Source organism: Tursiops truncatus, chromosome 8 (genome assembly GCF_011762595.2).
Source record: "Tursiops truncatus isolate mTurTru1 chromosome 8, mTurTru1.mat.Y, whole genome shotgun sequence".
NCBI lineage: Eukaryota > Metazoa > Chordata > Mammalia > Artiodactyla > Delphinidae > Tursiops > Tursiops truncatus.
In genome coordinates, this window is record NC_047041.1 from 22,105,537 (window position 1) to 22,130,701 (window position 25,165).

General features: G+C 37.7%; 1 long non-coding RNA gene across 1 annotated transcript; it reads left to right on the forward strand.

Annotated features, from left to right (window-relative positions):
- Positions 1–2,332: 2,332 nt before the first annotated feature.
- LOC141279247 (uncharacterized) lies at positions 2,333–23,490 on the forward strand. The gene is made up of 3 exons (XR_012333218.1): positions 2,333–4,967; positions 5,477–5,710; positions 23,373–23,490. It is a non-coding gene; the product is annotated as an uncharacterized lncRNA (long non-coding RNA).
- Positions 23,491–25,165: the final 1,675 nt, after the last annotated feature.

Here is a 25,165-nt window from a genome sequence, read left to right on the forward strand (position 1 = left end):
TGTTTCAAATAGGATAATGTTCATGAAAGTGCTTTGTAAACTGTAAAGTGTTATAAAATTTAGGTTCAATGTTTATAGAGCACCTACTCTGAACTTCACAGTACCTTGTGCTCCATCACAAATACTTTGTGTAGCTCCTTTAGACTGAAACTCCCAAGAGTAGGAAGGCTGTCTTATTCATCTTCATATCCCCAGCAGCTGGCATAGTTCCTGACACAAAGCAGCCATTTAATAGTATCTTTGTTAAGAACTGTGTTAAGAACTTCCACAATTTTTTAAAATTAAAGTATATTTGATTTACAAAATTGTGATTGTTTCAGGTATACAGCAAAGTGATTCAGTTATATATAGTTTTTCAGATTATTTTCCATTATATGTTATTACAAGATATTGAATATAGTTCCTTTTGCTACACAGTAAATCCTTTTTGCTTATCGATTTTATGTATAGTAGTTTGTATCTGTTAATCCCATACTCCTAATTTATCCCTCCCACCCTCCCTTTCCCCTTTGGTAACCATAAGTTTTTTTTCTATGTCTGTGAGTCTGTTTCTGTTTTGTATATAGATTCATTGGTATTACTTTTTAAATTCCACATATAAGTGATATCATATAATACTTGTCTTTCTCTGTCTGACTTACTTCACTGAGTATAATAATCTCTAGGTCCATCCATGTTGCCACAGATGGCAATATTTCATTCTTTTTTATGGCTGAGTAATATTCTATTGTATATATGATAACCACATCTTCTTAAACCAGTTGTCTGATGGGCACTTTGGTTGTTACCATGTCTTGGCTGTTGTAAATAGTGCTGCTGTGAACATTGGGGTACATGTATATTTTTGAATTCGAGTTTTCATCTTTTCCAGATATACACTCAGGAGCGGATCGCTGGGTCATATGGTAGCTCTATTTTTAGTTTTTTAAGGAACCTCCATACTGTTTTCCATAATGGCTGCACCAATTTACATTCCCACCAACAGTGTAGAAGGGTTCCCTTTACTCCACACCCTCTCCAGCATTTATTGTTTCTAGATTTTTTGATGATGGCCATTCTGACCGGTGGGAGATGATATCTCATTGTAGTTTTGATTTGCATTTCTCTTATGATTAATGATGTTGAGTATTCTTTCATGTGTTTGTTGGCAATCTGTATATCTTCTTTGGAGAAATGTCTATTTAGGTCTTCTGCCCATTTTTGGATTGGGTTGTTTGTTTTCTTGATATTGAGCTGCATGAGCTGCTTGTAAATTTTGGAGATTAATCCTTTGTCAGTTACTTCATTTGCAAATATTTTCTCCCATTCTTAGGGTTGTCTTTTGGTCTTGTTTATGGTTTCCTTTGTTGTGCAAAAGCTTTTGAGTTTCATTAGATCCCATTTGTTTATTTTTGTTTTTATTTCCATTTCTCTAGGAGGTGGGTCAAAAAGGATCTTGCTGTGATTTATGTCATAGAGTGTTCTGCCTATGTTTTCCTCTAAGAGTTTGATAGTGTCTGGCCTTACATTTAGGTCTTTAATCCATTTTGAGTTTATTTTTGTGTATGGTGTGACAAAGTGTTCTAATTTCATTGATTTACATGTAGCTGTCCCGCTTTCCCAACACTTATTGAAAAGATTGTGTTTTCTCCATTGTATATTCTTGCTTCCTTTGTCATAGATTAATTGACCAAAGGTGTGTGGGTTTATTTCCAGGTGTCTATTCTCTTCCATTGATCTATATGTCTGTTTTGAGCCAATACCATGATGTTTTGATTACTGTAGCTTTGTAGTATAGTGTGAGGTCTGGAAGGGTTATGCCTCCAGTTTTGTTCTTTTTTCCTCAGGATTGCTTTGACAATTCTGGGACTTTTGTGATTCCATATAAATTTTAGAGTTATTTGTTCTAGAAACTTTCACAATTTTTATCTCATTTCATTAGCACAGCAACTCTGTAGAGTAGACATGCCTTTAATCAGTAAATATTTATTGACATTAGCAGTGTTTAAATCACTATGCTAGTGCTGGAGACACAGCAGTGAACAAAACAATCCCTGCCATCTTATTTTAAAGATGAACCTACTGAGGTGCACAGTGGTTGTGACTTTCTTAGAATTATACTGCTATTAAATTGTGAATCCAAAATTTAAGTCTAGGTCTTCCTGGTCCCAAGTCCAGAACATAAGCACAAGAAATGACCATTTTATTATTTTTATTATATTTAATTATATATATATATATACATATATTCACTCTAAGAAATTACTCATTCCACTCCCAGGTGATTTATTAATATGGCTGATGATATTGGTGGGTTTTCTAACTTAAATTAAATCACTGATATTTAAATAAATTGCTATCTTTGTTTTAATTGACCTTCCTTCCTGCAATCTTATCTTGCTCTAAAGCATGCTTCATATTGCCAGTAGGCCAATCCTATTAAAATATTGATGTGATCAAGTTACTTTTGTCAGCCTTAAAATAAAATAGCCAGTTATTCAACTAGCAAAATGAGTTTATTCAGGAATAGAAGAGGAATTGCAACTCAGGACGTGCAAGCTATGGCATACTACAGGCAAGGTCAGAGAATAGAGAAAAGGGGCTTGCTTTTATAGAGGAGAGGAGGAAGTTGGGAGGGGCTGTTTTGAACAAAAGTTCATTGGAGGCCAATGAGAATTCAGGGTGGTGGCAGCTTTTCATTGGCTGAAGTGTAGTGGTTTCCCATTGGCTGGGCAAGGAGAAAAATCATCTCTTCTCCTGCTGAGGTGTGTAAAGTAAGCTACTTCCTGTTAGAGAGTGAAAGGTATGCTCCTTCCTGATGGAGTCTGCAAAGGGCAATGAATGGTGGTGTGTGAGAGCTCCCCCTTCAGGGCTTCCCAACTCCATCTCAAATAAGGTTTCCTTTATTTTCACTTTCTGGATGAAATCCTTGAATGACATTCTATCATCATTATGTGATATTCCATCGCCATTGAAATGACCATTTATTAGTAAAATAAAACAAACTGCTCAGCTGGACCCACAATGTCCCTCAAGCTCTTTCCACCACCCATTCATCCTGCCTCATGCCTTTCTCCCCTGCATTGTTATGTACTCCTCTGCCTGTACCTGGCTAAAGTGTAGGCAGCCTCCAGGACTCAGTTCAGCCCTTGCAAGAACCATTCTCTGACATAACACAACTTTTGTGAACCTCACAACACTATAAATCCCTCTGTCATTGCTTATAATTAAATCATTAAATACCTCTGACATTGGTTACAATTAAATCATTATATGCAAATAAGAACTTGAACCAAGTGGTTACTCAGTTTTAGGTCCCATTTCTTTGTTAAATTTACTTTTTAGGTACTTCTAAACTTTTAAACATGCCCCTCAAATGTTAAGAGTTGGTTGTCTCTTTTTGTGATCTTAGCCACTCCTGATGAACAGTTCACTTGCGCATGCAAAATGCTGGTGTTCTAATTCTACCAATCCTTCTTCATTGATTACCTAGGCCACTTCTGCAAAGACAGACTTGCCCTCATCTTCTATTCAGATATCCTGAAACAGAGCCTGTATAGGAAAAGCGGAATAAATGCTTGATTGCCTCCCTTTATTTATCTGTCATACTTACAGGTTTATTCGTGTTTTCTATTTATTCAAAAGCTGGTTTAGAAAGTTATAAATCTCTAGCAAATGGTGTATTTTACCTAATTTGCAATACTTATTAGCATAAAATTTTCCTATTATTTACTTATCTTTAAAAAAACCTCTGATATATCTATAGGTATACTGTTTTTTGTATTTCACGTATTATTTTCTGGGTCATCTCCCTATATTCTTTGAATAATTCTGCCAAAAGTTGATTTTATTAGGCTTTTCAAATAACAACTTTGGCATTGACCTCACCTGTATCTTTGTTTTCTAATTTTATTTATTCATTTATATTTATAATTTCCTTCATTCTAAGTTCCTTAGATTTACTTGTTTGTTCTTTTCCTAACTTCCTGATCTAGATACAATCTCACTAATTTTCAATTTTGTTTTTTAAAGAAGTATTTAAAGTCCTCTATTTAAAATTTCCTAAGTTCTATGTTTGGCTGCATACAGAGTTTGAAACAAAATACTTTCTTTATTGTTTAGTTTAAATATTTTCAAATTTCTACTCTGTTTATTCTTTAATGGTGAGCCATCTGGAAGCGTGTTTTGAAATGTCTAAATGTACAAAGGTTAGAAATCAATAACATTGCACAAGCAAAGATCAGTGAGCCTGAAAACACAGCAATATAAACTCCCAAAATGACATCCAAAGATAAAAAAAGACTGGGGGAGAAAAAAAAGAACATGGCAGCATTGGCCTGTGTTACAATATCAAGGGGTCTGACATACTTCTACTTGAAGTCCCAGAAAAAATAGATGAGGCTGAAATAAAGACATTTTTAAGTCAACAACAATTGATAGAGCTATTGCCCTAAGACTCTTACTAAAAGAACTCATAAAGAGGATGTTTGTAGCAGGCAACTTCTGACCTGGCTCCCACTGATCCCCACCTGTTGGGATTCATGCCTAGGTATAATCCACTCCTCTTGAGGGTGGGCTGGACTGAGTGATTTGCTTCTAACAAATAAATACAGCAAAAGTGATGGGATGTCACTTCCGGTATTAGGTTATAAAAGACTGTGACTGCTGTCTTGCTGGCTTTCTTCCTCTATTGCCCTTATGCTTACATGACATGATGAAGAAGCTCCCACGTTGGAGAGGCTCACAGGGCAAAGAACAGAGGGTGGCCTCTGGCAAACAGCCAGCAAGGAACCAAGACTTTAGTCCAATTGCCCACCCTCGAAGAACTGAATCCTGTCAACAAACAATTGAGTGAGGTGGAAACAGATACCTCCTCAGTTGAGCCTTCAGATGACCACATCCCCCATTGACACGTTGATTGCAGCCTGGGAGAGACCCTGAAGCAGAGGTCACGGCAAAGCCGCACCAGATTCTGACATCCAGAAACTGTGAGATAATAAGTGTTTCAATCCATTACATATTAGAGTAATTTGTTATGCAGCAATAGACAACACAATGTTCTTCAAGAATAGTAAAATTGAACCCAAAAGGAAGGACTAAGGTGCAAGGAGAAATAAGCAAAAAAATTAGCAACCGTATGGGTAAATCTAAATAACACTTGATTGTAACAGTAACTATGATCTCATCAAAGGATAAAAATAAAAGCAAGATAGAACTATTTCTATTACTGGATGAATATATCATATAAAGCAGGAAAGGAGTAATGAGCCAAAGTGTTATTGGCAGAATCCTTTTTCCCTTTGTTCCTTTTAGGAACAGAGTACCCTGAATCTTAGCTGAGCACATGAGTTACCAGCCAGAGGCCACATTTCTCAGCTTCATTTTCAGCTAGTTGTTTCCCTATTACAGTTTTTGCTAGTTGTTTGCAAGTGGAAATGATGTGTGAAAACAGATAAACTTTTTATAAGGAAGCCTTCTCTATTTTCCTTTTCCACAGGCTAGAAAATGGCAACAACCAGAGTGATCACATGAGATGCAAAAAAAATGGAAATTAAGCATTAAAGATAGCAGAATGACAGAACCAATCTACCAGGCTGAGTACCTGAAGGACCTCAGGTAGTAGAGTTGCCTACCTATGTTGATGTGGCAGCGCCTCCCCCACCCCTACCCCCATCCTGGCCCACTTCTGAAATGTTCCATGAGAGAGAAGTCAACATTTACGCTCTTTAAGGTACTTATTTTAAAGTCTTTTTGTTATTCTTGCAGTTTGGCCTCTATCCTGACAAGTACATCATTTAAGCTCCAAAAGAATGAATAAAAGGAGGGGGAAAGCATTTAAAAGGCACGTGTTTTAAAAGAGTAAAATGAAATCTTGGAAATAAATTCCAATATATCAAAATGATTAAATACACCAATATAAAAGGCAGACTTTCATTTAGGAAGCAAAAATTCTGACTCTACCACATTTAGAAGAGACTCATCAAAATCATGAAAACAAAAAGGTTGAAGACAAAAGAATAGAAAAACAAATACTAGGTAAAAATAATTCAAAGGAAGTTAATTTGCTGTATTGCTGTTTGATTAAATGGACTTTCAGGGGAAAATTGCATTATAAAATATAAATGGGACCACTATCTAATGCTAAACATTTAAATTAACCTGAAATATCTTGTGAGTCCAAACGTAACATAGCCTATGTATATGTGATATATATATGTATATATACGTATTATTTATAAAACAGAATTTCATGGAAATGGAAAAATATGCAATCATATTGGAGACTCTTTTAACATACCTCTTTCAGTAATAGATCAAACTATCAATAAGAATATAATAAATTTCAGGGGCTTCCCTGGTGGCGCAGTGGTTGAGAGTCCACCTGCCGATGCAGGGGACACGGGTTCGTGCCCTGGTCCGGGAAGATCCCACATGCCGCAGAGCGGCTGTGCCCGTGAGCCATGGCCGGTGGGCCTGCGCGTCCAGAGCCTGTTCTCCGCAACGGGGGAGGCCCCAACAGTGAGAGGTCCGCGTACCGCAAAAAAAAAAAAAAAAGAATATAATAAATTTCAGACATGTAGTAACCTGTACTTAAGTAATCCAATTTTCCGATAAGTTCAGAGAGAGCACTTATAAACTTGGCAATGTACTAGGTAATAAAGTGTCAGTAAGTTTCAAAAAAAATGATATAGAGAACACAATATAGTTGAAATGTTAGACTGTGTCTTTTACATATTTTTGTTCTACAGTGTAAGTACATCAGAAGATAGAAAGAAACTTTCCAAATGGATTTATATGTAAGTTACCCCGGAGATTTATAAAATTCTGATATTTCAATGTTGGCATATTTTTTTTCAAGACCATATTGCACTGCGAGTCAGTGACAAACATCAGCAGTCTTCATTCACACTATTGCTATTGTAAAAGGTGAACTGCACAATGTTAATTTATTTTCATTAAGTTTTGTCACACAAAATGATCTGAAAGTCCTTCAATTCTACAATTTTAGAAATGTAGGGTATGCTATATTTTAAATTTCTGAAATGTGGGCCAAACTATTTCTTGCCAAAAGAGTTTCCAAAAGATGTAATTTCACCAAGTATGATAAAACCACCCAGTGCGTTTATAAATGTATGTCTGAATGTCCCAACAGAGATGGATTCAACATCGCCCTGAAATACCAGTGATTCGACTTTATTGCCAACACCTCAAAAGTCTTCAGCCTCAGGCCTGGGCTAAGCCATCTCAAATGTAGAACAGCAAACTGGCATATTGTGTACCTAATTCATCTAGAGTTCAAGCCAGCGGAATGTATAGTTTTGGTGCTGTTTACTTATTCATGGCATGTTTCATTTAAACTTTTTTTAGTACAAAACATGTAATAAATGTACCTAAGTTCTATGTCCTTGCAAAAGATTGCTACCTTGGTGTTGCCAACTAAGGAATGTCACTCGCCCCATTTCTACAAGAATTGAGTCATTAGCCACTGCACTCACTGACTTGCCGCACGCCCTGGAAAGAACTCAGGGTGAAGACCAGCGATGAGGCCCTCTGTGCTCTGGGAAAACTGGCAGAACAGGCCCTCAGATAGTTAGATACTTTTAGGAGAAAATCTCATGAACCCATATTCTTGCATCTTCCCATACTTAGAAAAGCACTAAAATCATTAACTGAGAGACCTGTTCCTCATACTAACAGTAACCTTCTACCAAAATGTGTGCTTGATTGCACATACCTCTTCTCCAAAATCACAGATCTACTGACCTCCCCACCCCCAGCCTCTCTGGAGCAGCTCCTCAGAGCTATTTGAGAGGCATCTCCTGGGCTATAGTCCTCAGTAAGTCCCCAAATAAAACTGAAACTCACAGCGCTCATGTTGTGCAGTTTTTTCAGTAGACAGTTTATTAGTTCTCGTTTGCTGCTCTAACAAATTGACTATCTCACAGTTCTATAGGATGGATCCAAACTGGGACTCACTGGGCTAAAATCAAGGTGTGGGCAGGGCCTGTTCCTTTCTGGATGCTCAAGGAGAGAGTCTGCTTCCTTGCCTTTCCCAGTTTTAGGGGCCTCCTGTGTTCCATTAGCTCACTTCTATTTTTTAGAGCCAACAACAGCTGGTCTGCTGGGTGAGATCTCACATCACTTCTCTCTGACCCTTTTTCCATCATCGTATCTCTCCCTCTGACCACAGCAGGTTCTCTCTTTTAAGGACTCATGATTAGTTTGGGCCCATCTGGATGATACAGGATAATCATTTTCAAGGGTCCTATCCAAAATAACATCTGCAAAAACTCTTTTGACATATAAGTGAACATTTTCATGGGTTCCAAGTATTAGGGCATGAACATCTATGTGGGCCATTATTTTGCCTCTCACACTTGAGTTTAAAAATCAAACAAGTTTAGCATTAACACTAACCATTGCAGGACGCTTTCCATCATCACTCTCACTTTCTGTGTCGATTTTGACCACTGTGCATTAAGTTTTCAAGACTTTCCTAAATATATAAAAGCAATGCATATTATGCCTTCCATGGATACCATGTCCAAAGATTCTACGGTCACATGAAATTTCTTACTAACAAAAAGTAAATATGATAACAGCTAATATTTACTGAATGCTTAACTCTGTGCCAAGCACTCACTTTACATGTTAGACTTTTTAAATCTTCACCAAAAACCCTATGAGGTGGCTATCAGCATTATTACCATTTTATTTTGATGAATAAGATGAGGCATAATTTGTAGTTAAATTAAATGAGGTGTGAAGTGTTACCAAAAGAAATGATACTAGATGACCTTCAGTACAGTAGTTTCTATAACATACAAACATAGCAGAAACACTACATATTTTACATTACATTCTACCCCCCAAAATGGATTTATTCCTTTCCTCCCTTGGAGTCAAGGGGAAAAGTAGAACAGAATCTACACATTTCTGTTTCTTTGATTCTGAAAGAAATGCTTCTGCTGGGATTGTGTGTGTGTGTGTGTGTGTGTGTGTGTGTGTGTGAGAGAGAGAGAGAGAGAGAGAGAGAGAGAGAGAGAGAGAAAGAGAGAGGAAGGGGGAAGGAGAGGGAGAGATTGACTCACTAACAAAAGGGATTTCCTTCAGTTCTATTTTTCATCATTTGTGCCATTTTTGCTCTATGATATCTGTTCAAGACATTATATGTGTATTATTTTGCCTTTCAGTTTATTAATAAGCAGTTATTAATTTGGAGTTACTAATATGCAGGCCATACTAGAACCCAACAATAAAAAAAATTCAGTTAACAGGGCTGCGGGAGAGCTCAAGGCCAGTCTGCAGGAATGCAGCATTTGATCTTTCTGGATTAAGATTGAGTAACTACAGAGCAGTTGCCAAATTTCCGTGAACTTCCTTGACATGAATCTTTGAGTTACTGAAAAATATTTTTGTTTTGTTCCAAAGTCAGTTTTACGTATTAGTCTGCTGCAAAGCTTTAGACTTAGGGTCTGCTTTGAAGAATCCCTTTCTAGCAAAATTTACCTTGAATTTTGACCAGCATTTCAACTTCCCAACTCTTTTTTTTGTGTGTGTGTGATAAGAACTCTTAGGGTTTACTCTCTTAACTTTCATATATAACATACAGCACTGTTAATTATATTTATCATGTTGTACATTACATCTCTAGTACTTATCTTTTTTTTTATTCAAACAGAAAGTCACAAAAATTATAATCATCCTCATCAATTCACTCAGTCCCATGTAATTTTTTTTCAATTTGATCTTTTGTTAGCACTTTTATGAGTTCATCAGTTTTCCATTAGAGTTCTGAAAATGCTTATCCATTCAGTTCAGCAGTATAGTCAGTTACCAGAAACCTGTACCTGTCAAAGTCTTTTCCATGAATTCCTTGAGGATGAAACCCTTTTATAGGAACATATTTGCAAAAGCATCAGAGTACACCCAGAACTGTCTGTAAATGACAAAAGACTTAAAAATGACCACGGTTAAAGATTTTATGAAAGTTCATAGCAATTGACAAGGAAATTTAGTTATTTCTGAGGTATACATTTTAAAGTAATAACTAGAATTATGACTTATAACATTATACCAGAACATATAAGATTTTTAGAAATTTCATGTAATGTCTGAAACATTTATATTAACATATTTCCATACAAATAACCCAAAGGAAGTTTAGTATTAGTTGTTTGTTTGTTTGTTTTTTTATACTGCAGGTTCTTATTAGTCATCAATTTTATACATATCAGCGTATACACGTCAATCCCAATTGCCCAATCACACCACCATCCCCACCCCACCACGGTTCCAACTCTTTTTTAAAAGCTACATCTTCATGCAAATTAAACTCACTCTGCATACCATTTTCCCTGTCAGATTTCTTAAAAATCCAATGTTTGACAGCACGATGTTGGCAAATCTGTGGGGAAGTAGACACTCTGATATATTCCTAGCTGGTGTGTAAAGTGGTCTGACTTCTATGCAGGGCAATATGATAATATTTATAAAAGTTACAAACTCATTTACTCTAAAACCCAGGAATTCCACTTCTGGGAATTTGTCCTACAGATACAGCTGTGTATAATATGAAATGATATGTGTAGAGTTTTATTCATTTACAGCATAGTCTGTAATAGCAAAATATTAGAAATGCCCTTCAAGTGTCCTTCATTAGGAGATTAGCTAAATAAATGATGGTATTGTCCCACAATTGAATAATACACAAGTAAAAAAAATAATAAAGTAAAGGAAGCTCTTTGTGTGTATTGATGTAAGGTAACTTCCAAGGTACATTGTTAAGAGAAAAAGGCAAAGTGTGGAACACTCAATATAATGTATCATTTTTTGTGTAAAAGGGGGAGAAAATAGGAATATTTATACTCATATTGCTTGAACTTGCATAGATAGATAATCACTGGAAGGATGAATCAGAAAGTAAGAAATGGAGGCAGGGGAAAAAGGGTAGACAGGGTCAGGGTGGAGAGCAAAACTCCTCAGTGTATGACTTGTGATAGGGTTTTGACTTTTGGACAGTGAAAATGCATTACCTTCGCAAAACAAAACAAAATAAGCAAAACTTTCCAAAGGAAAAAAAGATTTGTCATTCCATTGTTCACAAATATTTCTAAGCATGTTATACGTTTTGAAAATCTTGTATATGAACTCAAGGCATTCAGGAGGTGTGAACAAGGGAGGAAAACGCAACAAAGTCTCCGAGAAGAAAACTTAGAACCATCAGATGAGAGAAAGCTAGGTCCAGAAAGTCATAAAATGACAAAGCGACATAATTTTCTAGCTAGAAAGAGCTAAATGTTACCTAATCATTTTTACAGATTAATCAAACTGAGGCTGGAAGTGTTAAGCGGTGCTGCCACAACCACTGCTCTGATTTACGGACAATCCCAGGGCCCCTGATTAACAATCTCAGTGCTCATTTCTTTATATCTTGATGCTCTCTATTGATTAATGATACCCCCTCTAATGAGGTGAAAATAACACGTGCCAAGTAACTTAAGCGTTTTAACATACATTAACTAGTTTGATTATCACATTATATTATTATGGTAAGGTAGTATAGTGTAATAGTTAAGATTGTGGGCTCTGGAATCAAACTTTGAATCTCTGCCTCATCGCTTACTCGCTGTGAGATCTTGGACAAATTATTTAACTTCTCAAGCCTCAGCTTCCTCATTTGCAGATTGAGACTATAACAGTACCCACCTGAAAGGGTTCATGTGAAGAGTAAATGGAGTAATGCACATGAAGCGCTAGCTTGGCACCTAACATGTGCTCCCTGAATGTTATTTCTGTTATTGCTTTTATTTTACAGATGAGAAACTGGGATTTGGGAGAATGGTTGAGTATCTTGCCCAAGGACGCATAGTTAAGAAGTGGTGGGTCAAGAACTCAATCTAGCTTTTCTCACTTAAAATTCTCATACTCTTTCCATCCCTATATAATCCTTAGATTCAATGCACTTCGTTTTCCTCTCATTACAGCAGTTTTTCTACTTTGGCTTGCTCAGTCAATATGAGCCTTTGTAGAAAAAAGAAAAGATAACTTGATGTATTTGGATGGGAGCAAAGGAAAAACTCTCTTGTATGCAATCAGATTTTATTTTGTTGTCATCATAGGATCTAACAGATTATAAATAAATATTAATTATTTTGTGTATGCTAACATTATATTCATTGACATCCAATTGGTGGTTAGAAAAGGTTTTTCTCACATAAAGAAGCTGATTTAATCCAGACAAGATTAAATGTATAATATATATAAATACAAGTATGTAAAAATTATTTATGTATAAATGATACAATGAATTATATACACATAAATGATATATATTATTTTTATAAAAGTATACATATTATATATAAATGTTTACATGTTTACAATTTCTGCACATGTGCAGAATTCAATAAAATGTCTTTGTATTATAAAAATGTGAAGAAATTAACATCCAAGTGTATAACAATGATTCTATATTTGTATGTATTGCAAAATGATCACCACAATAAGTCTAGTTAACATCCACCACCACATAGTTACAATTTTTTTTGCTTCTGTATATACTATACTCATATATACATTATAAGTATATATTTTTATATAATTTATAAACAACTCCAATATCCCATCAGCAAGTAAATAGATAACCGAATCATGTTATGTCCATCAATAGAATACAAGTCAGCAATAAAAAAAGGAATGATTTGCTGATAAACACAACAGGGAGAAAGAAGAGAAAGAAGCCAAACACAAAAGATTGCATATTGTATGATTCCAGGATATTAAGTCTAGAATGGACGCAAAATCAGTGGTGATAAAAATCTGATCAGTGGTTGCCTGGGTTTGAGGATGAGGAAGTGCTGACAGCAGGAAGTGTGAAGGAACTTTCTGAGGTGACGCAAATATCCCATATGTTCATTGTAGTGGAGATAACTAGTTTGTGTATATTTATCAAAACTCATAGAAGAGTATACTTAAAATGTAAGCATTTTATTTTATATTATATTGTATATAAAATATGCCTCCATGGAGTTGGTTTAAACACATCTCCCTCCATCTACTGTTCTATTTCTCTCTTCCCTTTTATAGAAAAATTCCTTAAAAGAGTTATGTGTATTCTGTGTTCCTTTTCTCTTCTCCCGTTCTCTATTCAAACCATTAAAGTCAGACTTCCACTTCATCACTTCACTGAGATTGCCTGAATCAAGGTAATCAATGACTTCCTCGTGGTAAATATCATGGTCAATTTTCAGCCCTCTCTGATCGACCAGCAGCATTTGTCATGTTAATTACTTTTCCCCTCTACAAATGCTTCCTCCCCTCGACTTTAAGGACTCATTTTTAAATTTTTAATTTTTTTTTTTTTTTTTTGCCGCGCCACACGGGAGCATACAAGATCTTAGTTCCCTGACCAGGGATTGAACCCGCACCCCCTGCAGTGGAAGCATGGGGTCTTAACCACTGGACCAACAGGGAAGTCCCAAGGACACATTTTTTTAAACTGAAGTATAGTAGTTGATTTACAATGTTGTGTTAGTTTCTGGTATACAGCAAAGTGATTCAGTTATATATATATGTTTATATTCTTTTTCAGATTCTTTGCCATTATAGGTTACTACAAGGTATTGAATATAGTTCCCTGTGCTATACAGTAGGACCTTGTTGTTATTTATTTTATATATAGTAGTGTGTATCTGTTATCCCAAACTCCTATTTTGTTCCTCCCCCCACCCCCTTACCCCTTTGGTAACCATACATTTGTTTTCTATGTCTGTGAGTCTGTTTCTGTTTTGTAAATAAGTTCATTTGTATCATTTATGTTTTAGATTCCACATAATGTGATATCATGTATTTGGCTTACTTCACTTAGTATGATAATCTCTAGGTCCATTCATGTGGAAATAATGCAAATGCATTATTTCATTCTTTTTATGGCTGACTAGTATTCCATTATATATATAAGTGAGTAGTATTCCATTGTATATATATATATCACATCTTCTTTATCCATTCTTATGTTGATGGACACTTACGTTGCTTCCACGTCTTGGCTGTTGTAACTAGTGCTGCTATGCACAGTGGGGTGTGTTTCGAATTAGAGTTTTCTCCAGATGCATGACCAGGAGTGGGATTGCTGGATCATATGGCAACTCTATTTTTAGCTTTTTAAGGAACCTCCATATTGTTCTCCATAGTGGCTGCACCAATTTACATTCCCACCAACAGTGTAGGAGGATTCCTTTTTCTCCACACCCTCTCCAGCATTTATTATTTGTAGACTTTTTTTTTTTTTTTTTTTTGCAGTATGCGGGCCTCTCACTGTTGTGGCCTCTCCCGTTGCGGAGCACAGGCTCCGGACGCGTAGGCTCAGTGACCATGGCTCACGGGTCCAGCCGCTCCACGGCATGTGGGATCTTCCCGGACCGGGGCACGAACCCGTGTTCCCTGCATTGGCAGGCGGACTCTCAACCACTGCACCACCAGGGAAGCCCTATTTGTAGACTTTTTGATGATGGCCATTCTGACCAGTGTGAGGTGCTGCCTCATTGAAGTTTTGATTTGCATTTCTCTGATAATTAGTGATGTTGAGCAACTTTTCATGTACCTATTGGCCATCTGTATTTCTCCTTTGGAGAAATGTCTATTTAGGTCTTCTGCCCATTTTTTTGTTGGGTTGTTTGCTTTTTTGATATTGAGCTGTATGAGCTATTTGTATATTTTGGAAATTAAGCCCTTGTCAGTCACATTGTTTACAAATATTTTGTCCCATTCCGTAGGCTGTCTTTTCATTTTGTTGATAATTTCCTTTGCTGAGCAAAAGCTTTTAAGTCCCATTTGTTTATTTTTGCTTTTATTTCTCTTACCTTGGGAGACTGACCTAAGAAAACATTGCTACAATTTATGTCAGAGAATGTTTTACCTATGTTCTTTTCTAGGAGTTTTATGGAGTCATGTCTTATATTTAGGTCTTTAAACCATTTTGAGTTTATTTTTGTGGAAGGTGTAAGGGAGTGTTCTAACTTCATTGATTTACATGTGGATGTTAAGGACATATTTCTTGGTTCTGCTCCCTCTCAGTCTCCCTTGCTGGTTTGTCCTCATGTCCCCAACCCTAAATGTTGGAGTGCCCCTGAGATCAGTCCTCAAACCTTCTATTTGTCCTCTTTCTGCTGGGTGATCTCATGCAGGCTCCTGACATTAAAAGTGTATCTATAAGGAATTCCCTGGTGGTCCAGTGGTTAGGACTTGGTGCTCTCACTGCCAGGGACCCAGTTCAACCCCTGGTCAGGGAACTAAGATACTGCAAGCTGCGTGAGCTAAATAAATAAATAAATACACACACACACACACACACACACACACACACACACACACACACACACACAAGCATAAATGTATACCTCCAGCTCAGGCCTCTAGTCAGGATTCCAAACCTGATTTTCTAACTACTTACTTGACATCTCTACTTGAATGTCTAAAAGGCCTCTCAAATTAACATATGCTAAATCACATTACTGACTTCTGAATCATCTCCAAGAGAAAAATTTCCTCTTCCTAGTCTTCTCTGTCTCAACTAATGGAAACTCTGTCCTCTGCTTTTCTCAGGCTAAAAACCTTGTAGCCATCCTTGAGGCCTTACTCCTCATCCAGTCAATCCACCAGCAAATCCTGTCAGCTCTATCCTTAGGATGTTTTAAAATTAGCCCACTTCTTATGCTTCAGCTGCTACCACCCTGGTAGCAAGCCACCATCCTTTCTTGCCTGGATTATTGTAATATCCCCCTATTGTATCTCTCCTTATACATTTGCTATCCCTGTAGTTTCTTCTCAACACAAGTTTTATTAAAAATTTAAGTCGGATCATGTCATTCCTCTGCTCAAAATACTCAAATGGATTCCCATTTCATTCAGTGCAGGAGTAAGAGCCTTACAGTGGCTTATAAGACCCCACCTGGTCTGCTCCCTCCTGATCTTATTTCCTACCCCTCACCTGTTCTGTTCCAGCCACTCAGGTCTTCTACCTCAGGGCCTTTCACTTGCTGTTCCTCCTGCCCAAAATGTTTTCCTGCAGATAACTACCTGCCTCACTCACTCACTTTCTTTAGGTACCTTTTCAAATATTACATTTTTAGTGAGGTCCTTGAAAATCACAGAATAGCAACTGCCCACCACCCCGTACTCCTTATCTCCTCTCCCTTGCTTTACTGTTTTCTACAGCACTTATTTGCTATCTCACATTCTTTATGTTTACTTGCTTATTTACTGTCGGTCTCCATACCCACCCTTCCCCATCTCGTAGAATATACTCTTCAGGAGGGTAGCAACTTAATTTTTTAAATTTAATTTAATTTTTTAATTGAAGTATAGTTAATTTACAATATCATGTTAGTTTCAGGTGTACTGCACAGTGATATATATATATATATATATATATTCCTTTTCAGATTCATTTCTCTTATAGGTTATTATGAAATATTGAGGATAGTTCCTTGTGCTATACAGCAGGTCCGTTTTGGTTATCTATTATATATGTGGTATGTGTATATGTTAATCCCAACCTCCTAATTTATCCCTCCCCCCACCCCTCTTTCCCCTTTGGTAACCATAAATTTGTTTTCTATGTCTGTGAGTCTCTTTCTGTTTTGGAAATAAGTTCATTTTGTATCACTTTTTAGATTCCACATATAAGTGGTATCATATGATATTTGTCTTTGTCTGGCTTACTTCACTTAGTGTGATCATCTCTAGGTCCATCCATGTTGCTGCAAATGGCATTATTTCATTCTATTTCATGGCTGAGTAATATTCATATACATACCACATCTTCTTTATCCGTTCATCTGCTGATGGACATTTAGTTTGCTTCCATGTCCTGGCTATTGTAAATAGTGCTATGAACATTGAGGTACATGTATCTTTTTGAATTATGGTTTTCTCTGGATATATGCCCAGGAGTGGGTTTGCAGGATCATATGGTAGCTCTATTTTTAGTTTTTAAAGGAACCTCCATACTGTTCTCCATAGTTAGTGGGTGTACCAATTTACATTCCCACTAATAGTGTAGAAGTGTTCCTTTTGCTCCCCACCAAGAGGGTAGCAATTTTAATATACTCCCAATGAGTATATTAATACTCTTATTTAAATAAATCAATGTTTTTTCATAGTAGGCAGTCAGTAAATATTAGCTGAAAGAATTAATGAACTAAAGATATTTATCCTTGGACTTGAGAGTAGAAGTAAAGTGAAACCGCCAGAAATGCAATTCCAAGGTTAGAAATATGTAGATAACATGGTGGACCAGATTTCCCTGAGATAAGGAAGGCAAAGGGACTAGAAAGCTATATAAGCAATGTGTTCACTTAGAACTCAAGACCCAGGTCAGTTCCTGTGATTCTAATAGAGGTAGCAATTATCAGCAGAAGATCTTCCAGAAAGGGAACCTTTGCATATTGAAAATAGTAAACAAGGATCGCTGAAAATGAATGGAAGTTTCCAGCTTCCATAAGCTCCCACTAACCAAAGTAAGTATTTACTCTTAAGGAACGCTGGAACTTTCCTCCAAAGAAGAAAATGTGTCCAGGAGGTACGATCAAAAACTATTTAAACTCCTTCTGTCCAGGAATAGAGCTTCACAGAGTCACATTTAAGTATAATGTTAAGGGAAGATGTAGTAGAGTTCTGCTTAATTTGAAGACTGCAGACAAAGCCATAATGGGGAAATTTAGGCAGCATTGGTCATTTTCGTCCAATAGATGGAGCCAGAGTAGAAAAGACACAATTTTTGGCAGATTTTGTAATCTCACAGAGAGATTAGAATGGGGAATCTACTGTGGATTCCAGCCCCTAAGAGCCCATTAGGCATCCAGCCAGGGCTCTCTCCAGTCGGTTGGTGTGGGGGGAGGGGAAGGAGCCTGAAATGAACTCAATGAACTCATAGAGTATATAGCAGGGAAAAGCAATGTGCAATGGAAAGAAAACAAATCTGATTTTAATTTGAACACCAAGGGTTTGTTTTTGCAAGTGTGCAAAACTTTGAACTTTAGGAACCGAGATGGGATGGAGGTGGATTTGTGACACTCTTTGGATTAGAAATAAAAAATTAGTACTTATATTAAAATTATAGGGCTAGTCCTTGTATTAAAATTAAAGCCATAGGGTTGTGGTTTTATGGTAAACACATGTGTACTAGAAGGAAAGAAAGAAAAAAAGTGTAAAAGAAGTCTTGTGATTCCCATTACTGACTGATTAATAACCAGATACATAAAGTTTATTCAAAATGTGAACATTGTGATGCTAATAAAATCTATTGAATTACAAATATTGGATTATAGTTTGTGGATGCACTTAGTACTCTACCACTTTTAAGATGGTCTCCCATAGATCTTCCTGACAGCAAACCTCAGAGGCAGAAATTGATAATTAGTTCAAGATTAACGACGCAATTAGTAAAAAATGACCCTGTCTTATGTACCTGCACTCCTTTGCTGTAAGCTCCCGTCAACCACCAAGAGTCACCTTCCCCCTTGACTCTTTGAACAGATTTTGTGGGTGTGACTGAATAAGAATACATTTCTGAAGAGAGGGGAGCTGTGCTTTGGGGAGTGAGATGACATGGTGTTGGTGAAGAAAGAGTGGCAGGAAGGGGAGCTGGGGCTAAAAGAGCTTGGAATCATAGGCCTGTCCCTCTCTTATCCAGCTGGTGGGGGAGGGCAGGGATCATAATGCTCCATCCTATCTCTTCATCAACCTGTGAGGAGAGTAGGGGAGAGAAGAACCAGGGAAATTTCATAAGATTCCTGGGCTGCATAAGGGCCTCCAGGAATGTAAAGTGAGACCAGTCAATGAGGTTGCATGCTGTTCTTCTGCTACACTCAATGGGGGCAGACAAGGGCATAGGGTTGATACCTGGATTTAACAAGGTTGGGGTGGGCCAAGGGAATAAAGTACCATGAGATGGAAAAGGGAGGTTAGGGTATATTCAAGGAGGTGATTATAATGATTGGCTACTGAATTTCAGTTGGATAAGAAGATAAATGAGAAAGGAAAGTCACAGGCACAGTCTGAGCCTATTCTCAGTGTCCAGGGTTATAGAAGGACAAATGCCATAAGAAAGCAAGGAGGAACCTTGCCCTGATGGCCTCTGACAGCGAGTAGAACCCAATCTCTAACCAGTGATTCAGTTTCCCTGCCTTAAACAACTCTTGGGTCCACTGGTTCATTCTCACCCCTCAGGCTATGGTGAAGCCTTCTGTGACTTCCTCAGCTAACACAGGTCCTCTCTGCTGTTCCCAGTCACACACCAGTAATTATTTCATTTATTTGTTTGCATGTTTACTATCTGCCTCTTCTGTTAGAATATAAGCTCCATGAGGTCAGGGACCTCATCTGTTCCATTTCCCACAGCATCCTTAGCACCCAGCAGACAGTCCAGCACACAGGAAACCTTCTATAAATATTTGTTGAATGAATTAACTGATATTCTGGACTGGTTCAAGTGCCAAGCACTATACTAAGGCTTTTACTTACATTTTCTCCTTTATCTCTCATGAGATAAACATTCACTATGAAAAAGCTAAAGCTTTAATAGGTTCATAATTTGACCAAGGGCACATAGCAAAGCTAAGAATTATAACTAAGTCTTTCTGATTCTAAAACCTCTGCTCTCACCTTAGCAGCTTTCATAAATAAATAAATAGTTTGTAAACTAAGCAATAGTGCATTATGCCAAGGTTTTCACAAAAAGCCAAGGAAAAAAATAGGAGATGCAAGAAAAGTGGCTGTGGCCCTAACTTTTATTACTGCTCTGACATTTGCTCATGTGCTAGGCACCCCATACATTCCATACATTTCAAAATCAAATGTGCTTTCTGATATTGGGTTCAAATTTCAAAGGAGAAGATCCAAGATCTTCTTTAAGGGCCACTATCCCTTCTCACCATACCTCCCTCTTCTTCTTTCTTTGTCTGTAGCTCATGCTTCCTTTCAACTCACCACATCCCTTCTTCGCTCTCTGGGCACACTCTAAACAGAGATACAGAATTAGACTGAGTTGCTGTACTATTACAAGAAGGAAGATCGGGTGTAGGACATGTAAAAAATAGTCAAACTTAGACAAAGAGGGGTACTGAGAAGGCATGGAAAGTAAAAAAACAAACAAATAAAAAAATTAGAATGCCCCAAAATCTGTATCACCTATAGAGAAAGATCTGGGATCCCAGAAATATGTGTGTATGTGTGAGTGAGAGAGAGGAACCTTGCCCTGATGGGGAGGGCAACCTCCTTATTTCTTTTATATAACCCATATATAAAAGAAATAGTGTGAAATTGAGAAGCAACTTGTTGTATTAGTACTTGGAACAAAAATGTGATATGAATCTGTTATTCTTTTAATAATATGAATGTCACAATTAAGACTAAAACTAACAAATAGAAATAAAAGACCCAGCTTAAAATCTCAAGTTTTCAGAAATAATATTCTATTTGCATCTCCTGGCACTGCTGCAAAATGAGACTCATACATACAAAGTCCAGAAAGGAACTAAATTACAGGGCTTTAAAAGAAAACAATTATTCCTGGCATACTCTAAACTTTCCTTAAATAAATTAAAAGAAGACAGAGTTACAAAAATCCTTATTCATAGCCTACACAAAAACCCCTATGGAGGCAATTGGCTATTTGCCCCAGGATGTGTCAGAAATGGGATGAAAATGTGAACATTTTGCACTTGTTCAGGTTCAGGTTGGGGAGCAGCCAAGCCTGTGGTTCCTGGGAAGTCAGACTAGGGACCTGGTTTCCTTTGTCTTCTTACCACCCACTACATGTTTTGCAGGGACAGGCTTGCAGGCCTCAAAGGGTATTGTTATTGTTCCTTGTGAGGCTAGGAAGCCAGAAGGAAGCTAAGGGTATCATTTCCTACCCCACACCATTCTCCCACTGTTGTTTGTCTATAGGAGTAATGCTAATGCCTATAATACTGTATCCTGCTGCCTGAGGCTGGGGTGTTCCCATCAGATGAGTGATACAGGAGATGGGGCTTTCTGTTCTCCATGCACAGATGGGCATGTCACTCACAGTCTCCACAATCCAAAGGAGAAAGGTAATTTCTCCAAAACTGTATCTTTTTTTTTTTTTTTTACTTTTTAAAAAATACTTTTGTTTTTAATACAGAAAAATAAATGTGAGTGTTTTATTTTTTTTTCTCTTAAGAGCTGCTCACCTCTGTTTCCTCTCTAAGGGGGAAAGAAAAAATATTTAATAACTAGTGTTTGGGATAACAGGGAAGCTCCATTCTGAAACAAATTCCAACTGGATCAAAGATGTAAATGTACAAAAGAAAATCTAAAGGTACTGAAAGAAAGCATAGAAAGAATCCGCATTACATACAGTGGACTGACCATATGCTTTTATCTTTTCTCCCTGTAGTAGGATAAATAACGACTCCCAAAGATATGTCCATGTCCTAATCCCCAGAACCTATGAATGTTACTTTAAATGACAAAGACGTTACGATATGATTAAGCTAAAGCCCTTGAAATAGGGAGATTATCCTGCATTATCTGAGTGGGCCCTAAATGCAACAACAAGCATCTTTATAGGAGAGAGAAGAGACAGGTGTGACACACACACATTAGAGAAGGCAATGTGATCCCAGTGGCAGAGATTGAGGTGATGCAGCCAACAAGCCAAGGAATGCTGGCAGCCACCAAAAGCTGGAAGGGCTAGGAACAGATTTTCCCCTGGAGCCTCCAGGAAGAATGTGGCCCTGCCAACACCTTGATTTCAGTCCGGTGAAACTGATTTCAAATTTCTGGCCTCCAGAAATGTGAGAGAATAAATTTCTGTTGTTTAAATCACCAGTTTATTGGTAATTTGTGTAGCATCCCTAGAAAACGAATACACTTCTGGATCCACCCAAACTCCACCAAAATAACAGTTAAGGGAGGGGAAATGATACAACTCATAAAGATAAAGAGAGCAGCAGAAAAGAATTTCCATAAATTTTTGGAAGATGGAAAAATGAATGAGAGGCAACTTACTCATCAGAGTAGAGAAAACTGCAACCCTAAGAGCCAGGAGAAAGGGCTGTGAACAAGCCGGGAGTCATTTCTCCCAGAGCTGTCAGCTCAGGGTCACCAAGCACCCCACAGGGGCGGGAGCAGGGACTGGGGCTGAAACTGGAGGAGACTGGCAGTAAGAATGCGACTTTGGGTCGCTTGCCCCATCCCCTGCTTGATACTGGTCAGCCAAGAGTGAGGTGCATCCCTCTTTCTGGCCTCCCCAACCTCAGTGCATTCCCCTAATCTCACCACCATGTCAGTACCACTGACATTCCTTCTGTTGGAGAGAACTGGTCTCAATGTTCTTCCTAGAAGCAGGGGGGCTGGGAGATGCCACGCAGGGCCGCCTGGGCTTCCCACCACCCCTCTCTGCCGAGAAGGAAGGCATGCTTTTTGATGGCCCAATAGCAACGTCTGCCACATTATCCTAAAATTTCAGAACACTGGGAATAAAGAGAAGATTCTGAAAGCTTCCCGAATGAATAAAACCTCGTCACTTCATGTACAAAAGATCAGCAATCTGACTGGCATAAGACTTTAAAACAGCAATACAAGATACTAGAAGACAATAAGGCAACACCCTCAAAATTCTGAGATAAAACAGCCTATAACTGAAAAGTTTCTATCCAGCCAAACTCCCGCCAAATGTAAGGGGAAAATAAAGACATTTTCAGACATGCAAGTTTTGAATAATTTGCCCACAACGCATCATTTAGGAGGAAGTTACCAAAAAGCATAATTCAACACAATGTGGAGTGAACAAGACCCTGGAAGACACGGACTCCAGAAAAAAACAAAACAAAAAAAACAGAGGATGCGCCCAGGAGAGTGGCAAAGGGGAAGTCCTAGGATGACGGATGTCTATCACGCCTGGCAAGCAACCATCCCTAGAACAGAGGCCTGTGCAAGTGTGAAGGGGAGTCATTTAAGGAAAATATGGAACTGATAGATTATTTAATGCGTTTGAGCATTTGGGGGAAAAATCATTACTAAGAGTTTGCCAAGTCTGTTAGATCATCTGGGGGAAAAAAGTGATGATATATAGAAAACTAAGAAATTTAGCCAGGAGTAAGGGGGTTAGCAATTATGAATGGCAGGAAAAACAAGGTTATACAAGAAGATATGATTATGATATACTATCTGGTTCAGTGGTGAATAATATTTGATAGTCATAATTATATAAACACTGACTTTTGACCTAACTAGACATTTCAATATAATTATTTTGGGAAAAGAGGAGGGAGGAAAGCAGGGAGAGTTGGAGATGGGTAAGAAGTCAAAAGCCTCAATGATTTCCTTTCTAGGATTCTAATCTGTACATATTTTTGACACAGGTACAAAGATTTATGTATAAAGAAGTTCACCACATCACTGAACAAGAAATAGCAAAACAGAGACAACCTAAGTATCTGTCAGTTGGAGGCTGGTTAAACAGATCATGGTTAAATGGAGTACAATGCAAGCTTTAAAAAAAGCCAAACAATAAACGATGACATGAACAACCAGACAGTGAAAACAAAACAGAACCAGTGGGGAGAGGTGGGTCCAAAACACTACCACTTTGGGGGGAAAATAAATATATGTATCAATATATTCACATGCACAAACACTAAATCTTGTGTATCTACAATTTCTGGAAAGATACACAAAGAACTGCTAATAGTGACTGCTTCTGTGGAGGGGAACTTTGATCAGACAAGCAGGGATAGGACCTGCTTTTCACTATACACCATTTTGTTATTTAAACATTTATGCTAGTAAATGTGTTACCTATTCAAATGAATAATTTTTTAAAGGGAGGGAAAAACCAAACTGGCAAAAGGAAGAAAAAAAACAGGAACAACATAATTAGCCCTCCTTAGTATCGCAGCTTAATACATCAAACATCATCTTAAAATGTCATTTCTGTATTTTTAGCTTTTTTCCTTTAGGTGGCAGCAACTGCATTTTTTTATACTGTCTATCTGTCTAGCCTTGAGGATCAGTTCAACAGTAATGTTTGGATTTCTTCTTTTCCCTTTTCATAAGAAAAATTTCTTAAAATGTTTAAATATATATTGACGAAATGCATGGTCTGGAAATGCGCCCAAGTATTGTCATGCAAAATAATAATAATAAGTTTAAAAGCATGTTACAAATTTGTGGAAATGTAAAACAGACTGGGAAGGTATTCCTCAAAATGCTGACAGTGATTATCTCTGGGTAGTAGAACAATTAACAGGTGAATTTGTTTTTCTCTTTGAGCCTTTCCAAATTTTCTACAATGAACATGGTATTTTTAAAAACCTTGTTTATCCTCCAAGTCTGATGGGCTTGTGTCATCTCGCATCCAAACATTTCCAATATCACTGAGCTCTTTAATTTCTTAACTGTGAGTGAGACATTCTAGTTATAATCAATTCTGAGGGGATGTGGCAAGGATAACTATAAGCTCCCCACTAAACTGGAAGGCCAAGCCTCACAAACATTTGCACCCCTGTTGCCTAGCACACATCTGGCACATTTCAGGTACTCAAAGACCATTTGTAGCACTGTTAAATTGCAGTGAGTTTTCAGGGAAAGGTAAAATGCTTCCTAACCAATTTCTTATTCCTGGAGTAGTGAGGGGTAGTCCTTGCAGAGCTATTTCTGATGGCTAGCTGAAAGGGTTCTCCCATCTCAAGTAAACAGGGTCACAGCGTGACTCCTGGTCCCCAGAGGAGCCTGTGGGATGGTGAGTAGATCTGCCAGGTGAGTCATTGCAGTGGGACAGTGCAGGTGGACTCTGTGCTGGCTCAGGAAAGGGACCCCATCTCTGCTCTTTGAAAAGATGCATCAGCATGTTTATCTGTGAGACAGAAAACAAATCTGGTGTGTGATTTATAAATCCCTCAAATACAGGAATGCAAATTGCCATGGGACACCAAAGGAGAAGAGTGAGAATAAAAAGGTCAGGTGCCATATGACCCAGCACTTCCATTTCTGGGTATATAACCATAAGGAATGACAGCAGGGATTTGAACAGATATTTGTACACCCATGTTCATAGCAGCATTACTCACAATAGCCAAAAAGTGAAAGCAACCTGTGTCCAACAACAGATGAACAGATAAACAAAATGTATATACATACAGTGGAATATTATTCA